At 45.1% G+C, this 25,156-nt stretch overlaps 1 protein-coding gene across 2 annotated transcripts in view; it reads right to left on the reverse strand.

Annotated features, from left to right (window-relative positions):
- The window catches only part of SPHK2 (sphingosine kinase 2), a 58,253-nt gene that overhangs the window by 18,244 nt on the left and 14,853 nt on the right, over nucleotides 1–25,156 (reverse strand). The window lies entirely within an intron of this gene.

The raw sequence follows: 25,156 nt of genomic DNA on the forward strand, positions 1-25,156 counted from the left end.
GTATAAAGTTCAGACTAGAATTAAGAGAAGAATGTTATGCTATTGTTTGTACTGTATAATGAAAAGTCCTACAATTTTCAATATAGTTTTTTATCATTTCCTCATGGTTTTCTATATCTCTGTTTGCCGTCATTCATTCTTCTTATCAGTGGAGAAAAATCAGTTCATGATCAAGTGATTAACCCAAAGATGCACAGCTCGTTACCAGGCAGATGGCTGATTACTGAGCTGTGACGCTAATGAGTTGTGCACCTGTGAGTTCATCACATGACCGCAAACTGTCCATTACTTGGCCATGGACTGATATGTATCCACTGGGAGTAAGCAGAATGAATGAAAGCAAGCAAAAGTCTAGAAAACTGTGAGGGTTTGATACAGAGAGTAGATTGAAAAACTGTATACCTTCTCATTATACTAACAATAACATTTGATCAACTTCCTTACATTCATAAAACTCCTAAACCGTTAACAGCATCCTGGTCCTAATTCACCTGCTTTTCAGACCATGTTCATATTCACAATCCCTCACTGATGATTTGTATTTAACAGTGGATATGTCCACTCTGCAGCACATATGCTGTAGGTTTCACGACATGAAAAACCAAAACACACAAGTTCACTGCTCTCTTGCTATAAAATTTCTCACCGGCTGTGATACCCTGGTTCCCTCAGTGACAGGTACGCCCAACAGAGCAGCAGGACCGGACACATACAGCAGCGGAGAGTTATAATGCATCTTCTGCTCCTTACCTGCGCTGGATTGGCTGTTACCTTGTATGTATACAGAGTAGCTGCTGCGATCAGCAAGACCATGGGCAGCCAAATACTGTATACTGTTGAACTGCTGAGAGTCAGGGATTGGCTTTAGTAGCCTTATTAACATGCTGCAGCCGCTCCACATACAGAGCAGTGAAGGTGACAGGTGGCACAGCACAGGTACAGAGGGGAGGATACAGGTAACTGTCATTGCAGTTTTATTTTATAGCTCTCCCCTGCTGCATACGTTAAAATGTCTGAACCTGGACAACCCTCTAAGAGATCTTATTAACTGAGGGGGCACACAGCGGCATTACTGATACATACAGGGGTATTATTCATTTATAGGGGATTTTTATAAAATACATTTTAGAATTGGGGTAGCAACAGGATGGGGGCTTTATGTAGGCGAGGACAATTGTAGATCAGGGTCCTGGAAAAGTGAAGAGCCAAAGAAGTCTGTGCTGCAAACTTTACAGAGAGAAGAGAGAGACAAGAAATGTGAATAGTTAGAGTCAGACATCACCTGTAAGTGACTAAATGTTACTGTATTTGCCTTAATGGTCTGCAGAGCTCTGTGTATAGCCCGTATATATTACTATACTCACTGTATAGTGATAATATTGGAATAACTTGTGTTTTGGGGACACACTTGGACATGTTTGCCAACTTCTCTTTAATTTGCTGACCAATGCCCTAAAAGGATATAGCTACAACAGTAAGGCTGTGTTATAAGCTTAAAGGGGCTCCATCAGCAAAATCATGCTGATGGAGCCCCACATATGGGTGAATAGCTTTTAAAAAGGCTATTCAGGCACCGTAAATGTTATATTAAACTACTCCCCCCCCCCCCCCCCGTTTTAAAATAAAACCCTAAAACAGAATGTGATAAACTTACCGAACGTGCACGGGGGGGCGGGCATTCAGGGTGTGCCGTCTTCTTCATCCACGCCTCCTCTTCCTGCGATGTCCTCGGGTCCCGTCTTCCTCCGGCGCTCGCGAACTGACAATTGCTAAAAAAAAAATGGCCTGGGCGCATGCACAGTAGAAGCAGCATGCTACTGCGCATGCGCCCAGGCCATTTTTTTTTTTTTTTTTTTTTCGAGCAATGTCAGTTCGCGAGCGCCGGAGGAAGACGGGACCTGAGGACATCGCAGGAAGAGGAGGCTTGGATGAAGAAGACGGCGCACCCTGAATGCCCGCCCCCCGGGCTCAGTTGAACAAATCTTTCATTTAGCACCAATAGAAATCAATGGAGTTGAATGGTATCTCCCCAGTCAGCCTCCACGGCATCAAATTTTGAAATACAACTATTCTTGGGTAGAAGATCTCTGATGTACAAGGCACTCTGATCCCAACATGACAGCTAATGGAGAAGCAGGTGACCAGACTGGTACATCGGTCCTGAATGTCACGAGAAGATTGCATTTGTAATTCAATGGAGGGCATTAATGGAGACGTCTGTTCACAGATGATTCTAATCAGCTGCAATGTTGGGAATGGAGAACAAAGACATGGAGAGGATTGTAACAAACAAAAAGGTGACACTGTTTAACAGGGAACATTGGTTCTCAAGCGGTTATAGAAAGGTTGTAAAAGGATTTGTATGCAGTTTCCAAGACATTTGCAAATGTTATGTTAAAGTGTCCAACCCTGAAAAAGGGTCCACTATTCTCTAAAAACTTGAAAATAGGGATGGATGAGTGTGCCTGAAAAAATGAAATCTTAAAAACTTTTTTTTTATTATTATTATTAAAAAGAAAAAAAAAAAACGAAAAAAAAAAAAAACACAAAACAATGCAGTACATCAAATATGAAAAGGGTACATAGGAAACATATGTACGATGTAAAACAACAGGACAATGGCAAGTGGCATTCTCCTAAAGTATAAACTGGTATAGTGTATATAAAAAAAACAGAAGAAAAGGAAAAAAGCACAGAGAAACAAAATGCATAGTAGGAAAACTAGAGAAGTAGGGCGGGTGGGGGAGTGTTAGAAGGACACCATATTGTCACATCTGTAGGTTCAGGGCATTGCACAGACCCAATACAGAGGAAGGGATGTGATAGGAAGGGATGGAATGGGAAATCTAGCACTACCCCGGCCCAGGAGATTGTGCTAACCCTGGCAAGACTTATTTTCCAAGTATGATATTCAGGTGACTTCAACTTCCTTTCTTGATCTGAATATCACAAAACAGACAGTGAACACCTGATAATGCCCAACTTTCATAAAAAGACCTCAATTAATAACCTCCTGAACTGGGACAGCTGGCATTTACCCTCTGTGCGCAGAGGCATTCCCATTCATATCTTAGGGCCCATCGCAACTGCTCCCTTACCACTGACTTCAAAATAGCAGCGGATGACTTGAGGTTAAAGGGGTACTCCCATGTCCCTTGCTCACCAATCTTCGCTGCTGCAAAGACTTCTTCCTGGTTTTCAACGTCAATTGGTGGGTGGGGTTTCATATGCAAAGCCATACTGTCCGACTACCTCCAGTTCAGCATGTAGCTCCGCCCACCATATAGCGTGATCCTATGGGACGACTGAAGGGCCTGTGATGTCATCAGGTCCTATAACTCTTGAATTTAGCTTGTTCTATATAGAGTCGGCTAAATCCTAGTGGGCTAAGGGACCAGGTCCTTCTGCCTGCTAGCTTTTAGCCTGCTCTATATAAAAGCTAAATCCTAGTGAGCAGAGGGACCAGGTCCCACTAGGATTTAGACTGTTTTATATAAGAAAGCAGCACTCCTTTCCCCCTCCTTTATCTGAGAGCAGGAAGCTAGGTCACAGGACACAGGAACAGCTACAGACACAGGCTCGCTCCCGTGCACTTAGCCCCCCTGCCTCCTCCCTGAGAGCAGGCAGCTACATCACTTGACATTTGAGCAGATAATCCCAAGGGCCATAGAAACGCAGTGTCAACAATGAAGTGAATAAATTAAGATAGTGGACAAACAAAGCAGTTTTGCTGAGACAGTGTATTTGTCGCACCCCCATACGCAAATAGTTACAAGTCCTTCTCTGAACAGGAATGGATCTACTCCAACCCAGTTTTCCAGGAGCATTGTGTCCTATGGAAACGATTCATAAACGACATATTTTGTATTTGGACCGGTAACCTTGATACCCTTGTCAATTTCACAAACTACATCAACAACATCTGACCAGAGTTGAAATTCACTCTGAACTACAACGTGGCCGAAATCAACTTTCTGGACACTATGATTAAGAAGGATGTTGAAGGCAATTTAAACTCCCACCTATATGTTAAAAACACAGACACAGTTTATATCCACCCTTAACTAATAAGAGCCTACCCAAGTCCCAACTCATGAGAGAGAGAATAGTTGACAACCCAGCCAATAGATCCATCCGAAACGAGGAAATGGGGTGCAAATTCGAAAATAGGGGTTACCCACCACAACTAATAGAATGGGTCAAACAGGACATGGCCAAGCGTGGTCAAATAGGCAGTAGAGAGAATATATATATATATATATATATATATATATATATATATATATATGAAAAAGGAGTACCTTTCGTACATACATACAGCATACAAAATCCACCATATTATACGTAAACAGTGGGGCATTTTGCCACGCTCATTTCCAATGTAGCTGAATTTCAGCAGGGCTTTCTACCATGTTATCGTAGACCACAGATCCTGAGGGACTCCCTGGTCAAAGCTGACATTGGGTCAGCAGTGAGAATACGGAGACAAACCTTCCTTGATACTCCTAGACGGGGCACTTTCCCCATGTCTGGGTTGCCAACAATGCTCCAATGTGCAAAGAGGTGAATTTGTCTACCATCCCCACTCAGATATAGGGCCTCTGGATATTTTACCTGTGAGTCTACTTTTGTAGTGTACCTCATCAAGTGCCCATGTGCTCTCACATACGTGGGCGAAACAACCCAGCGTGTGCGAGACCGCATGAGGCAGCACAAATCAAATATTAGGTGCCAAAATGTCCAGTTGCCCTTGCCTGCTCATTTTATGGAAAGGAACCACGCAGTTGAGGGTCCAGGTTTTGGAACAGGTTGACATACCCAGGAGGGGTGGGGATAGAGTACAGATGTAGAAAAAGAAGGAAGCGTACTGGATACAGAAACTTCAGACCACGCACCTGAAAGGACTCAATAGAGAATATGAGATAGCGGCCATGATGTCCATCATACAGGCTCCCACTGACTCCGAGTAGCCCCACTCCTTTAGCCTTACCCGCCCATCTTTCCTTTCATTCTAATTTTACCCCATGATGTCCATCATACAGGCTCACACTGGTTCTGAGTAGCCCCGCCCCCTTAGCCTTGCCTACCCAGGACACACACATAACATAGGGAGGGCGGCATTCTTACACCACAGCCTGCCCATATCCACTAACCATCTCTCCTTTTATTTTACCCCATGATGTCCATTATACAGGCTCACACTGGCTCCAAATAGCCCCATCCCCTTAGCTTTAACCGCCCTTACCCATTAGCCATACCATCTCTCTTTTCATTATACAGGCTCACACTGGCTCTGAGTAGCCCCACCTCCTTAACCTTACCTACCCGAGACACACACATAACATTGGGAGGGCGGCACTCTTACATCATATGATCTGAGCTCCAATCACGTGACAGCTGGAGACAGCGCACGATGATGACACGCCAGGCTCAAGGCCTTTAAAGAGGACCTTTCATGGTCTGGGGTACAGTGTTACGGTTCTATGTGTGTGTGTGTAATATATATATTATACACACATACACATTTTTTTTTTTTTAAACTACAGAACCTCTTAGCTGTAGAACACTACAGTGAGGTCCACAGGCCCAATGGTGGGCGGCTGTATGTCTGAACTCAATGTGAACTACTGCAAAGACACTGCAGCGCAGTACTTAATGTGAACAGCTGCAAAGACACTGCAGCCTGAACTCAATGTGAACAGTGTGTACTGTGTGACACTCCGTGCAACTAAAACCCTGCCAGTTTAGCTCACTGGCCAGGTGCACCAGTACAAGTGAAAAATACACAGCTGCCATGGGTTAACACTCACCCCAGGCCAGCAAACACACACACTTACCCCTGCGACAGCTAGGGGCCACCACGGAAGTTTAGAACATTCTCCTGCACACAGCGCTGCACCTCTCAAGAGGCGACCTGAAGCGACCGCTTCAGGCGGCGCCATGCCAGGGCCCCGGGAGGGGGGGGGCATTTTTGCTGACCTAAGTCAGTCCAGGACAAGCTGTCCTGGACTGGCTTAGCGTCACCGTCTCGGCAGCCCGGCACGGGAAGTGAGCGGTGGATTGGGGAGGCCCTGTGGACGCAGCGCTGCTCCAGCAGCCTCCCCTCTTGCTTAGCAGAGAGCAGGTCCTCTCCCTGCCTGCTAACGCCGCCCCATCTGCCCCGCCGCTTTCTGTCGTCCGCCTCAGGTGGAAAAAAAGCTAGGTTTACCCCTGCCTGCACACAGCTTGGAGTTAGAGGAGTTTTCATGGTCCTGCACACAGCTTGGAGCCATCAATCACACATGCTCCCACACACAGCTAGGAGCCATACATGAAGTCAGACAGTACACATAGGCCATCTCAGAGACCATACCTGCTGCAGATCAGTCAGTCAGGTACGTCCTTCTTCAAAGCAGGACCTATCACGCTGTGCTGTGTGAGCGGGGAGGAACGTCCCCTCCCCTCCTGATAATACTCATCTATGGACGATCACTGTGAGCAGAGGAAGGGGGAGTTCCTCCCCGCTCACACTGTACAGCGCTATAGGTGCTGCTGTGAAGAAGGACGTACCTGACAGACTGTCAGGAACACCCTTCTGACTGTAAAGAACTATGGTAACAGGACCGCTAGCTCTTCCCCTCGGGGCACAGATCGGGAAAGCAGACAGTGCGCTGAATTCAGCGCACTGTCGGCTTTCCAGCAGTATGTAGAACTGCCTGTGCCCCGGACCATGAAAAGTCCTATTTAAAAGGGACGCTGTCACAGACATGTGACTGCTCCAATCCACCCACTACCGCCACCAACGGTACCCACTTCGGGCCACGCCATCCTGGGGACTACATCCATACTGGACACTGCAGGTTTGAACTCTATCAGCATGATTCAACAGCATCTATATACTTTATATGGCTACACAATAATACTGGATATCCCTTAGCTCCACAGAAAGAAAGCTGCAAACCCTTTCCATGAATAAGTCCTTAAAGGGGAAGTCACCTATTGAGGGAAAATGACACGATGACCCCAGGCTCATTGCAATTAGGGATATGGGTATGATACAGTACCTATGTATATCAATTACACCGTCTCTTACCCACAGACAAATTCAGTACCATTTGCTACCGTGTCAAATCTACACCATTGCTTATGTGAGCAGCAATACCCCTTGTACAAGGTAAAATCCTAATCTTTTGATGGGATACCCACACACTACTTCCCCATGTACTAATTTGATATTCCCACAGACCCCACAGGTCACGTGGGCCCCTCGGGAAGACATTGCCGATTCATATTCATCCTGAGTCTAACTAAGGTACAGCCCATACCACCTTTCTCATGACCAAGCTCATCACAGCACATATAATCTTACACATGTCTACTTTCTTTTTACTAGAGGTCTACCTAACCGGCCTCTTGTCCTCATTGCATTTCTACAGCAGTAAGACTGAACTGACGGTCAGTACTCTATTTTTAGTTTGACATAGGTCACTCTATACTCTATAACCCTTTTTCCTTAACCCGACTCATACTAAGATTTGAACAATGATAAAACACTTGGTGTATTACCTGGACGGTCCATTCCATGGCTGGCGTTCCTCTATCAGCTCTACTACAGATGTCTTATTTAAGTCTATATGAGATGTCATGATCTGTTCCATATATATATATATATTTTTTTTTTTACATGTGACATTGTATAATAATACTATATATGCTCTCACCTATTCCACACTTGTAATGTTACCACGTGTGCATATTTTAACATGTCTGATACAAGTATTGTATCCCTTATTCATTGTAGGTTTTGTTCACTTGCAGAGCTCGATAAAGGCTTTTACAGCCGAAACGTTGCGCATAATTCTGCATTTTCACTACGTGTAGCACAATGCTAATGAAAATAAGATCAGAATTTGCTACCCAATATCCATCTACTACTGATAGGTCAGCACAAATTTCCATTTATGTTTGAGTATTTGATCATTTCCATTTAGCCTCCATTTATCAGGAAGATGTGCACCATCTAACTCAATCATAAAACCATTTACATCAGTACAGAAACAGACATTGCTTTTCATTGCATAGTATGCAGCTAACTTGGTGTGTCAATGACAAACGTGTGAAGAAGTTTTTGTGCCGGACAGGTCTGGGTATGTCCATTGGAATATTTCCAATATATAATGCATTAATATTATAACTGAATAAGCTTTGCTTGTATAACTTAAAATTTAGACGTGCGAGGCAAATTCCAAGTTCATATTTGGAATTGGGGTGCTCATTTTAGTATGAATCACATGTTTTCTCTCAGTAGCAAAATCATTGTTGCGTGGTGTTATCAAAAACAGGTTTCTGCAAAGGAGAGGGATGAGCTCTGTGCAGCGCCCTAGAAAGGAATGTAAGATGGAGACAGGCACAAGCTGGCATCTTTCGCAGGAATAAAGGACAAATCTAATTTAATTAATTATTATCCTGCCGGCAAGGTTTTTTTTAGATAAGGTTCTCTTATCGACAAGTAATGAATCTCTCCTATTCTTCTGGCAGATGTTATCTCGACCAGGAATACTATTTTCTATGTTAAGAGCTCTAGGTCTAGTGAGTCCATGTTTTTGAAGGGATGAGAAACTAGGGCTTTTAGGACTACATTTAAGTTTCAGGGTGCCACCAATTTTTTAAGGGACAGTCTTAATCTAAATATGGCCTCTTAACCCAGCTGTGCTCTGTTAACCACATATCACAGAAGCACCTTAAAGCAGAGATGTACACTTTAAAGTTAATAAGGGAGAGCATTACATTACATTGCACCTGTAAAACATCCTGGGATTAAAGGGGTTGTCCCATCACAAGGAACCTATCTATACTGCTTGATAATGTGGATGTAAGACTTTTCCTAAATACATTGCTTCAGCAAAACTGCTTTGTTTGTCCACTATAATACTTCATTTTTTTTTTGACACATCCCTTAACTTATCTGGTCATAAGTCAAGTGATGTATCTGCTGCTCTCAGGAGGAAGGGAGGAGGGGCTAAGTGCACGGGAGCGAGCCTGGAGGGTGGGGGGGGGGGGCGTAGTTTACCCTTGGGGGGGGGGGGGGGACCGCCAATACAGACTGTGCCGGCATCTACACTCCCCGGCATCCGCCTCTCTATTACAGCGGATGCCGGGGCGGTTGCGTGTGCAACTACAGACCTGGCATCCGCTGTAATAGAGAGGCGGATGCCGGGGAGTGTAGACGCCGGCACAGATGCCTGCAACATGCTGCTATTCCAGAGAGGGGGGGGGGGGGGGCGGAGGAGCGGAATAACAGGAGCTCCTGCCGCTGCTGGCTTCATGCAGGGCAGGCACATAGCGATGTTGCAGGCATCTGTGCCGGCGTCTACACTCCCCGGCATCCGCCTCTCTATTACAGCGGATGCCAGGTCTGTAGTTGCACTGTGAAGGCTACACTGGTCTCACTATCTATGAGCGTGCACGCAGACCTGGCATCCGCTGTAATAGAGAGGCGGATGCCGGGGAGTGTAGACGCCGGCACAGATGCCTCTGCATATGTAACCCCGCCCACCAATGATGTAACAAAGCCGGAAGAAAGAAGAATTCACAGCAACGAAGACTGGTGAGTATGCGACGTTGGAATACCCCTTTAATCCCTCAAGGACACAGCTCAAAAGTGAGTTAAGGACCAGGCCTCGATTTTCAAAACGAGGCGTGTGTCAAATTAAATGTCAAGAACTTTGACACTAACTTATACAAGTGATTTTGAGATTGTTTTTTTCGTGATACCTTGTACTTCATGTTAGTGGTAAATAGTATAAAATTTAAAAACAAAATTGCGATTTTCAAAATGTTTAATTCTCTGCTTTTAGACAGTCATACCACCCAAATATATTAATAAATATTATCTACCATATATCTACTATATATCAGCATCATGTTTTGATTATTTGAATTTATTTATATTATTTATAATTGAATTATAAATTTATAATTTATTATTAATTATAATTTATTTAAATTTCCCTTAACAGCAACTCTTTGCAGTGTGGGAGGAAACATACGCAAACACAGGGAGAACATGCAAACTCCTTGCAGATATTGTCCTTGGCAGGATGTGAAGCCCGGAATCCAGCGCTGCAAGGCTACAGTGCTAACCACTGAGCCACTATGCTGCCAGATTCTTTTAATTTATTTGGAACGTTAGAAGGCATACAAGTGTAACAGTGATTTTACAGATTTACAAGAAAATTCCTCAAACTAATTTTTTTTTTTTTTTTGGGACCACTTCAGTTACGAAAGGAATTATAAAGGCCTATATAATAGAAACCCCCATAAATTACTTCATTTTCTTTTTTAAAACTGTAATTTGTATTAAATTTTAAATAAAATTTTTACAACAAAACAGATACTGGAAAAACAACAATATCCCAATGGGAGATCTAAACAACTATGGCCTCTCAGGACTGTATAGCACAACCAACATTTTACAAAATACAAAAAAAGATTAAACAAAACTAAGAGGGAGAGGAAATGGGGAGGTGTGTGTGTGTGTGTGTGTGTATATTAAAAGAAAGGGAGAAGGGTAAGATAAGATAATCCTTTAAAGGGGCTCTATCATCAAAATCATGCTGATGGAGCCCCACGTATGCGTGAATAGCCTTTAAAAAAATCTATTCAGGCACCATAAATGTTATATTAAACTACCCCCCCCGCCTTTTAAAATAAAACCCCATCTTCATCCGCGTCCAATGTCAGTTTGCAAGTGCCAGGGGGAAGACGGGACCAGAGGACATCGCAGGAAGAGGAGGCGTGGATGAAGGCTATTCACGCATACGTGGGGCTCTATCAGCATGATTTTGCTGATAGAGCCCCTTTAATAGTTGCACAATGGGGAAATTTCAGTGATACAGTTTCATGGATGGTACAGTAGTATATAACAAGAAACACATACAAGCTCATGGCAGATAGAGAAATACTAGGAATCATAGCAACTAAAAAAGAAAGAAAAAGACACACTGCAGGATCATTTAGTTCTCTGTGCAGAGTGATGTTAATAATACAGCCCGACCGTGGTTGGAGGACACGAGGAGGGGGGTCACAGTATGTAGATATAACAGGCAGAAATGTTTTTTTTTTTTTTTTTTTTGCAAAGGTGGGGAACATAGGCAGCTATCATGATAACATGTGGTAGTTCCTTTGGTAGTGAGATCTCATGCTCGCAGCTGATAGTTCGGTATCTTGCATCAGCACTATTGTCCATTAACCACAAAAAATGCCCCAAATGTCCTTCATCACAAGCCCTCCTCCTTTCTTCTTACCACTGTGTTCTACTGCCCAAAGAAGTCTGAAGCCATCCAGGTATACATGGTGCTGCTCTCTTTCCAAGCTTCCATAAACTCATGGGGTAGGTGGGTGATGGTACGCTCTCAGGCTGTAAGAGTCCCACGTGTCCACAGTGAAAGCAAGAAATACCATTCAGCTGTAGGGAGAGCATGTGCCTACATAGGCAGTACAGAGACTTACAAGTCATTCCTGCTCCGCTAGGGATTATGGGTAAAAAATATGCAAATCTATTCTCCTGGATGGAATTAGGAGAACACGCTCTCCCTAATGTGGACGAGTGTCCCCTGACCCTGGTCTATAGTCTCTCACTCTGCCAAATCAGTATCCCTACGCTATGCTGAGGATGGCCCAATAGGCCGAAACAGCACTGTCCATAGCTGGGAATCTGTTCCTTTTGGGACAGAAATACTGATTTGGCAATTAAATCCACATCATGATTAAAAGACTTTATAACTGAGTCGTTCATGATGTTAAGGATGCTGCCCTCTATAGGGTGGTGTACAGAGTGCACTCTGTTCTCCTAATGCCATCCAGGAGAATAGATTTGCATATTTTTTACCCAGTCAGCTGTAGGCATCTTCACACATCAGCAATAGACGTCAAAAATCATCTCCTTGAAAGAAGAAGTCCACACTTCCATGTTTTTCCTTCATGCCGCATGGTGTCCATGCTGTCCTCAGCTCCTGGGGGGATGGTAACAGGCACATGTGCAAGCAGGAAAACTCCAGCTGATTCAGGTCTTGAATCTTGTCCATGCTTAACAATAGAAACAAAAGGGGAAAAAATACTCCACAGGGTCTTCCATTCGATTTATAGTTGCTAATTCATAGTGCTAGTTTGCTTGGTTAGAGGATTCTTGAAGATGCAGACAAAAAAAGAGTGAAAAAGGAAGATAAAGGTTGCTCTCAGCTTGGAGCTCTGTATCGAGGCAACCACTCAGTGTGGCGCCATCTTTACAAATATGGTTCAAGGTTATATGGTTCAAGGAAGCGCTTAAAGAACACGTGAAAGCCATTAAACGCAGAGACAACCACATGTGGATAAAAATGAGCAACTCCATTCTCAACGGCCAACATGACATATAGCTCTGTGCAACATACATCCCCCCATCAGAGTCCCCCTACCACAACCCAGACATCTATGAGGTCCTACAAAGGGAAGCTGCCCAATTCCAGTCCCAAGGCAGAGTGCTGATCTGCGGCGACCTAAACGCCAGGACCAGCACAGAGAAAGACTTCCTGTTCTCTGATGGAAACCTGCACATCCCGGTAGGCGAGGTCCACCACCTGGAGTCTGCACAGACAAGAAGAAATAGCCATTACATAGTCGTCAACAAGAGCAGGAGACAGCTGCTGAACCCCTGTGCCGGAGTCTGGAACTGTAAATCATGAATGGGCGTACCAGAGGGGACTCTCAAGGGCGCTTCACACTAAACTCCCACGTGGGCAACAGCGTAGTGGACTATGCCATCACAGACGCAGACCCAGCAGACAGATGCTGTCATAGTCACCCATAAAAGACACACCTGTCGGACCACAACCAGATCCTGCTGTACATGAAATCCACTGACAAGCCACTCACACAACAGCCCCACCAGATTGGTCTCTACAACCTGCCATCATCCTTTAAATGGGGCAGTCACTGGGCCACCGAATACACCAACATGGCTAACAGACCCGAAATCAAGGAACTGCTCACAAACTTCTATATGAGCTCCTACCAGCCAGATCAAAAAGGTATGACCCGAGCAGTGAAGGACTTCAATAACATCCTGTACACCACAGCAGAACTAGCAGGCCTGAGACAAACAAAGCCCAAGAGACCTACTAACAAACAGTCTCACATGGTTTGACAGTGACTGCAAGGCTCTACGTCTTTCTCTAAGGGCAGCCTTCAACCAGAAACACAGAGACCCCAAAAACAAGGACGCGAGGGAAGCCTACGAAATCTACGCAAGCAATACAAAGGCACCCTCAGAGAGAAGAAACAGAGGTACCTCTCCCACAAAATGGAGCAACTCGAGGACTCCTTCCAGGACAGCTCATTTGGGGAGACCTGGCATCATATGGACACAAAGCCCAAGAAAAACTCCCTCCACATCCAAAATGGCAACATCTAGCTCAACCTACTTCAGAGACCTCTACAAAAACATCCCTGAACAAGACCTAACCCCAGAACAGCAACAGATAATCACCAAACTGAGGGATATAGAGAAAGTCATCAAGGACTTCCAGGACCCTCTGGACTCACCAATCACAATAAAAGATATACAGGATAGAATTGCCCTGCTGAAAGGCAAAAAGGCCAGAGGCCCTGATGGCATCCAACCAGAGATGATCAAATACAGCTCTCCAGACATACATACGGCACTATTCACCCTCATCCTCAACACAGGACACTTCCCCCAAGACTGGAACAAAGGCCTCATAACCCCCTCCCCCCCCACAGCCATCTACAAGAATGGGGACCAATACGACCCCAACAACTACAGAGGGATCTGCGTCAGCAGCACGCTGGGGAAACTATTCAACAGCATCATCAATAACAGAATCCTCACCTTCCTCACACAACACAGGGTCCTCAGCAAGAGCCAAGCAGGGTTCATGCCAAACCACCGCACCACAGACCATATCTACACCCTGCATAACCTCATCAAGACCCACGTCCACAACACCAGAAGAGGGAAGATATTCACCTGCTTCGTACACTTTAAGGGTGCATTCACACTGAGTAAACGCTAGCTTATTTTGTAGAGTAAAATTACACTTGTAAATTTTGCTATCCCATTGACTTCAATGACATTTTACAGGCGTATTTTTACAGGCGTATTTTTTACAGGCGTATTTTTACACTTGTAAAAAAATATCATTGAAGTCAATGGGATAGCAAAATTTACAAGTGTAATTTTACTCTACAAAATAAGCTAGCGTTTACTCAGTGTGAATGCACCCTAAGAAGGCGTTTGACTCAGTATGGCACCCAGGTCTGCTTCTGAAACTCCTAGAGAGTGGAATAGGAGGAAGAATGTATGACGTCATCAAGAGCTCCTACACCGGAAACCAGTGCAGTGTGAGGGTGAACTGGAAAAGGACAGTATACTTCCAACAGGCCCGAGGGGTCAGACAAGGCTGTAGCCTGAGCCCAACACTCTTCAACATCTACATCAATAAACTGGCTACAGTCCTGGAGGCAACACCAGGCCTCACCCTGAACGACCGTAAGGTGAAGATCCTGCTATACGCCGACGACCTCCTACTTCTGTCCCCCACCGAGAAAGACCTCCAAGCAAGCCTGTCAGTGCTGGAAAAATTCAGCACCACATGGGCCCTACCCATTAACCAGAAGAAGACCAAAATCATGGCATTACAGAAGAAGGGCCTCAACAAAGCCCCCACCCCACAATTCACACTGAACGGCTCCACATTGGAGAAAACCAACAGCTACACCTACCTGGGGCTGGAGCTCAGCCAATCAGGAAGCTTCAAAGCAGCAATAGAAACCCTGAAAGGAAAAGCCTGCAGAACCTTCTACGCCATCAGAAGACAGCTGTACCACCTCGAACCACCGGTGAGGGTCTGGCTGAAGATATTTGATGCAGTCATCGCTCCAATCCTCCTCTATGGTAGTGAGGTTTGGGGCCCAGCCACCTACCCAGACCAGTCAAAGTGGGATTCCAACCCAACAGAGACCTTCCACCTGGAGTTCTGCAAGTACCTCCTCCATGTCCATCGCAGCACCTCCAACATGGGATGCCGGGCAGAGCTAGGCAGACTCCCCCTATGGCTCACCATGCAGAAGAGGGCGCTATCATTCTGGACACACATACAGGGCAGCAGCCCTGGCTCTTACCACCACCAAGCCTGGCTGAGCCCTGAGCAATGGGCGTACCAGAGGGGACTCTCAAGAGCCCTGAGCAAACCCAATCCCCCCAACCAAGCATCAGCCATCTGCCCAGCCAAAACTCCCAACATGCCCTGAATAAGGCTCAAATAAAAGGAGTCATTGAGAGAGACAGAGAGCGGTACATAGAGGAATGGAGAAGCACAATAAATAACTCCAAGAAACTCACTGTGCACCAGTCATTACAAAGGGACTACACCATGGCCACCTACCTGGAGAGAATACCCCACCCCAAACACAAACAGACCCTGAGCCGGTACAGACTGAGCGTCCACAACCTGGAGATGGAGACGGGGCAACACAGGCAGACATACAAGCCACGGGAGAACAGACTGTGCCAGCACTGTGACCTGGGAGCCCTAGAAGACGAGGCCCATTTTTGGTTACACTGCACCAAATACTCAGCTGTGAGCGCCATCTACTTCCAAAGACTCTCAGCCCACATCCCAGACTTCAAATCTGCAGACGAGAAGAGGAAACTCTACATCCTACTGGGAGAGGAGGAGTCCACTGTGGAGATCGCTGACCAATACGTGTCCAGCTGTCACCAACTAAGAGGAAGATGAGACCCCACGAACTGTTATACCCCAAATCACTCGCCACCCCCCATACCCACCACTCTCCCCCCAACCCCCCAACTTTACTAGCTTTGGCAATGCCAAATATCTATTCGGACGTGCCAATATAGCTAGTTTAATTCTTGATTCCCTTCTGTGCCCAAACAGCAGTTTATACCTACATATGACATTAAGTACGTTATCTTGGGTACACCGTGTCATACATGTGGCATAAACTGCAGTTTGGGCACATAGCAGGGCACAGAAGGGAAGGAGCGCAATGTGGCTTTTGGAGTGCAGATTCAGATGTCTGGAATCTGGATGCAATGTCATGTTTGCTGAGCCTGTAAGGTAGCAGAAAAGTGAATTCCTCAAAGGAAAGACCCCATTTTGAGGAGTCCACCCCTGAAATTTCCCCAGTGTGGGACTATTAAAGGATTATCTTATCTTAAACCATTGGGATCAACAAATTCCCTTCTATATCCCCAATAGCTCCTATTATTGGGGGGAGGGCTTGTTCTTTGCGGGGTGAGATGCATTTCGTAATGACACCATTTTTGTGTGCCTACAACTTACTGAATTCATTTTATTAACTCTTTCTTGCTGGATTAAAAAACAAAACAAAAACAAAATAAATTCTGGTCATTGCTGACACTATCTTACGGTACACGGGTGTGGCTTGCGTATATTATTTTAGTCCAAATAAAGTTATAAAAGAGTTCCAGGATGCTGGAGAACACCCACTCTCATGAATATAAATGAATGACAGACACACGTCTAAGGGTTCGTTCACATCTGCGCCCGGTCTCCGTTCCTACAGGTTTTTTGTTTCCTGCACAAAACAGAGCAGGAGACGAACAACTGCAGGACTCTTTCAAACCCATTCAAATGAACGGGTTACCCTGGGTTCACACTAGCACCCGGACTCCATTTTCAGGTTTCTGTCTTCTGCATGCAGACTGTCAGACTGGGTCCGGTCATGAGAGCCGGTGAGCGTTTTATGCTCTCCGCATGAAACCATTTATTTTAAACCGGACACAGAGTCGGACATGCAATACTCTGTGTCCGGTTTTAAAAAAAAAAAAAAGTTTTGCATGCAGAAGACGGAAACCTGAAAATGGAGTCCGGGCGCTAGTGTGAACCCAGCGTAAGTCTGTTTTGCCTTTCTCTGACACCTTGACCAGATGTTGGTATTGTCCCAGAGAGGCCATCTCACAGGTGAACAACCATCAGCCAAGATGGAACTGCAAGAGAACCAGCTTAAAGAAATCCATATATGAGCTTCTTCCATGACGTAAGCTACTGTATATACTTTAGTATAAGCCGACCCGAATATAAGCCGAGGCCCCTAATTTTACCACAAAAAAACTGGGAAAACTTATTGACTCGAGTATAAGCCGAAGGGGCAGCAGCTACTGGAAAAATTCAAAAATTTAAATGGTCGGAGTTTTTGGGTGCAGTAGTTGCTGGGTGCTGGGAAAGGGGAGGGGGTGTTTTGGTTCTCTGTCTGCCCTTTCCCTGAGCTTGAGGACTGGATTTCGCCCCATTTGCAATTCAGCCTGGCTGAATATAGGGCATCTGCGGTGCTCCTATTAAGCAGATAGACTGAATTCCAAGTGGGGGGAAAAAAAAAAAAGTCTCAGGGAAGGGGCAGTTAGAAAACTTTTTTTTTCCAGCTACAGGATTTACTGTACAGGAAAAATATTTTTATAGATTTGTAGAGCGAGTGTCTTCGGACACAGGCATACCTAACGTGTATGTGTTTCACAGTTTTAGTTTTATATGTGTTCTACGGAAAGGGGGGGGGGGGTGCTTTTTTTTTTTCTTTTTTACTTAATTTTTTTTTTTTTTTGCATTTATTAGACACTCTAGGGGTCTTCAACCCCAGGGGTCTGATCACTAATGCAATGCATTACAATGCTAATGCACTGCAATACATTGCAAAAATCGTCATTTCTTTTGCAGGCTGCTCTATGTATGTATGCCGGGTCTGTAATTATGATTTTACCATAATTACTCGAATTTAAGCCGAGGCGGACTTTTTCAGCACAAAAACTGTGTATACTGCTTATACTCGAGTATATACGGTAATAAAACATCGACTGATATTACTGTTTATTCTGTAAGGTTTTTCCTGTATCTATTTTCCATGAAGACTTTAGTAACTTTCTACGTTTTTATAACAAACTGAGTCCACCAATAATGTTATCTTATGGGTCAACACGTAAGTAAGAATTCACCGCAGTACAGAGTATTTTACAGCGGCAATACGGTGGAACAGCTTGGATGCCGCGGTTAAGCCCTTGACTGCGGCACCCAAGGGGTTAACTCCTCCGATCGGAAGCTCAGCTCCAACCAGAGCTTTTGGAGCAGGGTATTAGCGGTCAGTAACAGCTAACACCCACTTCTGATACCGCCCACTCAGCTAGTGAGCGGGTGGCCAGCCTTAGGCGTAGTATTACACCCTGGTGCGTGAAGTGCCAAGCGCCCAGGATGTAATAGTATGTCCAAAGTCATTATAGGAGTTTTCCGGAAAAAAAAAAATTTTTTGTGGGGTTTTTTTGGTTTTTTTTTTTTTAAAAAAAAGGTCTGTTAGTGCTATTAATGGGTTAATACATGCACCCAAATACCTTTTACATTGTTTTGAGTGATTTCTGGGTGTCTCTGGGAGCTCCTGGTATCTTCCGCATTTGTTTTCTTGGTTCAGCTTCCTGCTATATAACTGCCACAGTAGCTCCCTCTCAACTCAGCCCCCCTCCCGTCTCCCTCCCATACACCTGCTCCCTGTCTCTCTAGCTATCCCATCCTCAACTAGGTCTTCCTGAATAACTCAGCCCACCTCCCAAAATTGTCATACTTCTCTATCTTCCTTCCAGTCTTCCTCCTGCAGGCCCAGCCTTCTTTTCTGACTGCTGAGGCGTGCTATAAACAGAGCACTGCTCTGTAGCCGACAATCCACCTCTGATGCTGACCGGGTCTCTGATGCTGCTCCCATGCCTGCTCAGAAGAGATGGATTATCGGCTGCAGAGCACAGAGCAGCGCTGGGTCTATAGCACGCGTCCTTCTCCTAAAATAACATGGGCAGCCGAAGGCAACACTGGTGCACAGCCCCATCCATAGTGCACCACATCCTCTGCGCCTCACTCTGCAGATAGGATGGAGCAGGGAGATGCCAGCAGCAGTTGAGAACCTCAGGGAGGCGTAATCCACAAAGGCCTGAAGACCAGAAGTCCCTCCGAATCGCTGAGGATGAAGACAGCCCCCAGACCCATCCTGAGGGGTACTAGCCCAGGGCACAAGATGGAAGGAAAGAGAACAGCCCTTGATCCACACCTGGCCAACCTTCAGGTAGGTGAACTCCTCTCTGAACCTGCCTCTGTGAGGGACAGGAAGAACACTGGAGAGGGGAGGTGGGCTAGGGGCTTTCCATCTTCCTGTCCCCTTAGAGGGCAACGCCTGGTGGTGTTATAAGGAAAGAGGAGATTTACTGTAGACTTTATGGACCCCATTTAGAATTTTCAATATATGAGGAATCTATGAAGGGGTTTTAGTTTATTTTATCGTTCCAGCAACCACTGGGTTTGGGGGATTAAAAATATGTAGAAATAAAACCCCTGATCTTTGTCTACTGAGAGAACTGGAGAAAACACTTGCATTCAAAAGATCTTTCACATCTTTCAGCATGGCAAGATCCTTTTCTCTTGATTTTAGAGAGGTTATCATGAATCTGGATGGGTTGGGGGGAGCAAAATGGAAAGAAGCTCAAAGCTCAGACCCTTGGCAGTATCAAAAGAAATGTCCTTTTTCTGAGGAGGATACGGCCTGTTGGATAGGCCTCCTAAGTTAGACTTATTTTTTTTTTTTGGATGGCTATAAAACTTTGTTCAGGCTTGGACAGCCATCTCCAACAGTTCTTAAAGTAACCCTTTAGAGACAAGTCACAATATATAAACCTAGTCAGTATGGTTGAAAAAAAAAACCCACGACATGTCCAGTTCATAAAAGGGTTGAGAAAAATGCAAGACTAAAATAAATTAGTATTCTATACATTTCTAGAAGCATTAGGGCTCGTTCACACAGGGCAAGAGGGGGTGGATTTTGAGGCGGAATTCACCTCAAAATCCACCCCCTCACAATAGAAGTCTATGTAGATTGCTAGCGTTCTTTTTTTCTGCAAGCGGTTTGTTTCTGCTCGCGGGAAAAAGCAGCAAGCTGCCCTTTTTTCAGGTAGATTTCGTGGCTGAATCAGCTGCGGCATCCGCTTCGCGACAGCACCCTCCGGACTAGGCCCATTCATTTGGGCCTAATCCGGAGCAGAGGCCGCAACTGAATGTGTTCACACAGAACCCTGTGTTGAACTAGCCCTTAGGGCGAAGCGATTAATTCAAAAATAACCAAACACAGAACATCAACCAGGATCACCAACATGATTTGGCTAAAGACAGTTATTTTGGTTTGATTATTACAATATTTGGGAGGTTGTACCTGCAGTTTTGTTTGGACAGAACACTATGATACTCTGGGGTGTCTTCGGATGCTGTGTGACCCATGTGACTACTGAGGCCAGTGGCGTTTAATATCTAGATATGACAAGGCTCCTTCAATGTAAGGACTGAATTTGTGGATTAGGCTACCCCAGGAGCTATTCACAGCAGTCACAGCTGACAACTTCAAAAACAGTATTAGGGTGCATGCACACTGAGTAACGCCAGGCGTGTATGAGAGCCGTACACGCCGGCATTACAGCAGACTGACGAACACTTCCCATTCACTTCAATGGGAGCGCGCGTAACAGCGGCGTTTACGAGCGCTCCCATTGAAGTGAATGGGAAGTGTTCGGCAGCCCTGCTGTAACGCCGGCGTGTACGGCTCTCATACACGCCCGGCGTTACGTAGTGTGCATGCACCCTTAGATTCCTTTTTACAGCATTGATGCTTATGGAAATACATACAATATTTATTTCCTTCACGTCATGCCATTTCCCATCCTCTAGTTGAACTTGATGGACATATGTCTTTTAACAACAGTACTACACTCACCGGCCACTTTATTAGGTACACCATGCTAGTAACGGGTTGGACCCCCTTTTGCCTTCAGAACTGCCTCAATTCTTCGTGGCATAGATTCAACAAGGTGCTGGAAGCATTCCTCAGAGATTTTGGTCCATATTGACATGATGGCATCACACAGTTGCCGCAGATTTGTCGGCTGCACATCCATGATGCGAATCTCCCGTTCCACCACATCCCAAAGATGCTCTATTGGATTGAGATCTGGTGACTGTGGAGGCCATTGGAGTACAGTGAACTCATTGTCATGTTCAAGAAACCAGTCTGAGATGATTCCAGCTTTATGACATGGCGCATTATCCTGCTGAAAGTAACCATCAGATGTTGGGTACATTGTGGTCATAAAGGGATGGACATGGTCAGCAACAATACTCAGGTAGGCTTTGGCGTTGCAACGATGCTCAATTGGTACCAAGGGGTCCAAAGAGTGCCAAGAAAATATTCCCCACACCATGACACCACCACCACCAGCCTGAACCGTTGATACAAGGCAGGATGGATCCATGCTTTCATGTTGTTGACGCCAAATTCTGACCCTACCATCCGAATGTCGCAGCAGAAATCGAGACTCATCAGACCAGGCAATGTTTTTCCAATCTTCAATTGTCCAATTTCGATGAGCTTGTGCAAATTGTAGCCTCAGTTTCCTGTTCTTAGCTGAAAGGAGTGGCACCCGGTGTGGTCTTCTGCTGCTGTAGCCCATCTGCCTCAAAGTTCGACGTACTGTGCGTTCAGAGATGCTCTTCTGGCTACCTTGGTTGTAACGGGTGGCTATTTGAGTCACTGTTGCCTTTCTATCAGCTCGAACCAGTCTGGCCATTCTCCTCTGACCTCTGGCATCAACAATGCATTTCCGCCCACAGATCTGCCGCTCACTGGATGTTTTTTCTTTTTCGGACCATTCTCTGTAAACCCTAGAGATGGTTGTGCGTGAAAATCCCAGTAGATCAGCGGTTTCTGAAATACTCAGACCAGCCCTTCTGGCACCAACAACCATGCCACATTCAAAGGCACTCAAATCACCTTTCTTCCCCATACTGATGCTCGGTTTGAACTGCAGGAGATTGTCTTGACCATGTCTACATGCCTAAATGCACTGAGTTGCCGCCATGTGATTGTCTGATAAGAAATTAAGTGTTAACGAGCAGTTGGACAGGTGTAACCTAATAAAGTGGCCGGTGAGTGTATGTTACTCTCTGAAGAACCAATTGACCAGTTAAGGACAAGTACAGAATGTAGTGAAAAGACTCCTGCTGCGTAAATGCCTCTCTATTTCATGGTGTTATTTTCTGCAGTTTTTGAAATCACGGCTTTTCTGCAGCATTTTTTTTTTTGCAATATGTGCATTAAATTAGCAAGATTCTCAATCACTTTGCTGGTACTGTACTGCTTTCTAAGTCCTCCATCACCTAACTAGGGTCAGAACATTTCTATGAGCCAATATAGGCTTGTGTTAGCCAAATAAGGAATAGCTATTGCAACAATTGGACTCCTCGTTATCATGACTGACCGGGCATCATCCTGGTTTAAGAAATATGTGCTGGTCTTGGTCGTTCTTTTGACAGCAGAGTCAGAACTCACTCAAGGTGTTCATTTATACACCTTCATGTGAGTTACTGACTTTATTTTGATGTTCCCTACCAAATACCAGCAAGTTAATACTGAAATCCCATACACATTTTTAAATTTACATTACATACAACATCAATTTACCAAGAGATGTAATTTCTATTATTAATAAAAGTTATGTGTTATGACTTTTAGATCCAAAACGTATAACTATTAAAGGGGTTTCCCCATCTCACTGTTTCTGCAGTTTGCCTGTTGCTTTTTCTCACTTCCTGTAATCCCCTTCCCCCATCCTTGCTGAACGGGACACTGAGGTATCACAATACTTATGTAGATCAGATAATATGAACATACTTGTAGAGAATGGACTCAATGTTGCATGTGTGTTTACATAGAGAGATAGAGACAGGACTTCATCAGCAAACTGCAATTAGCTGAACTGATTGTCCTGCCAGCAAGAGCAGTGAGTGGCGTCACTTGCCCTATCTCACAGGTCCCTGGTTATGGTAACGCTGTTTAAACAATGGGAGGAATAAGTTTGCATAGCAGGCAAACAAATGCAGCGGCGAGGCTCATCTATCAGGCTAGACCAGGGGTGGGCAATTAATTTTCCCATGGGGCCACATGAGAAATTGTAATGGTTCTAGAGGGCCATGCGCACAGTGGCAAATTTAGCTCCACCCACTTCTCAGCTGACTCCACACATTCTCAATCATTTTTCCATGTCACCCACAAAGTAAAATCCTCCTACAGTCACCCTAACATTATACACCCCCAAATTATAATGTTTCCCTCCAAATGTCCCACAGTATTAAGTCCCTCTCCTGGTGCCCCAGTATAAGCTAGCAGAAACTAGAGGGGACATTAAACTGGGGCAGCTGGAGGGGGACATTAAACTGGTGGCAACTAGAGGCAGACATGTCCCCCTCCAGCTACCCCCCATGGTTTAATATCCTCCTCCAGCTGCCCCAGTTTAATGTCCCCTCTCCATGTGCATTCAGTTTAACTGCCCCCCCCCTACATCTGCCCCTAGTTCCTCCCTCTTGCTCACACATGCCGTCTCTTCTTTCTTTATCATCCAGCAGCCTCCATTGCCAGCAGCAAGCACAGTCCCGTGTGGCTCTGCCCACTAACGAGTCATAGCCTATCCTGGTGATAGGCTGTGATGACATCACCACATGTCCTTGAAAAAACTTCAGCTAGCTATGCGGGCCGGATAGAAGCAGTCAGAGGGCCAGATGTGGCCCGAGGGCCGCACATTGCCCAGGTCTGGGCTAGACGCTACAGCGATGCCTCTGGTCTGTGCCAGTCGTTACATTGGCTGCCTATTCATTATAGAATAAAATATAACTCTCATATCACTCTCATCCACAAGGCTCTCAATAATGCCACACCTCCATACATTTCCTCCCTCATCTCTGTCTACCGCCCAACCAGTGTTCTCCGTTCACTCAATGACCTAACACTTACATCCTCTATTATCAGAACCTCCCACGCTCGTATACAAGACTTCTCCCGAGCTGCACCACTCCTCTGGAATGCTCTAGCACGGACAATCAGATTAACTCCCAATTTCTACAGTTTCAAACGCAAACTAAAGACACATCTTTTCAGACAAGCCTATCACAATTTCTAACGTAAACCCTTAACCCTCCTCTGTCCCCGCTCCCACATTTCCCCACATGATATGATGTCATCTCATGCTAACTTTATAGGTCCAAGCTCCATCCACATGTTAAAGGACACGACTGTTGACGGCTCATAAAGTCTTACGTTTATGTAATGACAGTCACCTCTATTACAAAAGTGTCTGACCTCTGCATAAGCAATGCCGCCCCTGCTACCTCTTGTGTCACCCCCTCTACCTCATAGATTGTAAGCTCTTGCGAGCAGGGCCCTCAGTCCCATTGTGTGAAACGACTTTCTTTGTAATGTATCTTTTTGTCTGTATTTGAACCCTACAAATTGTACGGCGCTATATAAATAAAATTATTATTAAAGCAATATATTTAGGAAAAGTGTTCAATTTACATAAGCTACCAGTATAGATAGGATCCTTGATATGGGACAACCCCTTTAATCCCCAGCAATTGGTTCAATTGAACTTTTAAACCCAAAACAGTGACTACAGGTCTTCAGGTGGCACCTGTTATCATATAGCCCAAATTCAAATGGTGCTACCACTTTAAGAATCAGTCTGACACTTTTATGCCTTGCAGGGCAGGGTATACACACTGAGGACTGTGACCACACGTGGCCTCGAATAGTGATCTAGAATGTTACATCTTTCCTTTCCCCCCCCCCAAGCTCCAGGAACCATATTCAGCTTCCACAACGATGTTACGGAACAAATTACAGTGATAAAACATACCTTTGTGATATGTCAGTTTTGTAGATTTTAAGAAAAGCTATTTATACAAATGAGGAACTGGTGGCGGACTATGACATCATGCATCCTACTTGAGCAATATTCCCCAGGCTGAAGGTCTGGCTCCAATGCACCAACGGCCTCATTTGCATAAGATTTTGAGCTTGTTTTTCTCCAAATCTACAAATACGACAAGCATATTAGAGATGCTGTTTATCGCTGTAATGTGCACACTAAGGGAGCCTTCACACGATTGTAACACTGCGCTCATTCTGATCGTAAAAACACGTTCAGAATGAGCGTGTAAAAAGCAGTTCCCATTGACTTGAATGGAACCCGGCATACGTGCACTCCCCATTGAAATCAATGAGAGGCTTTTTT

The sequence above is a fragment of the Leptodactylus fuscus genome, chromosome 6 (genome assembly GCF_031893055.1).
Source record: "Leptodactylus fuscus isolate aLepFus1 chromosome 6, aLepFus1.hap2, whole genome shotgun sequence".
In the NCBI taxonomy this organism is placed as follows: domain Eukaryota; kingdom Metazoa; phylum Chordata; class Amphibia; order Anura; family Leptodactylidae; genus Leptodactylus; species Leptodactylus fuscus.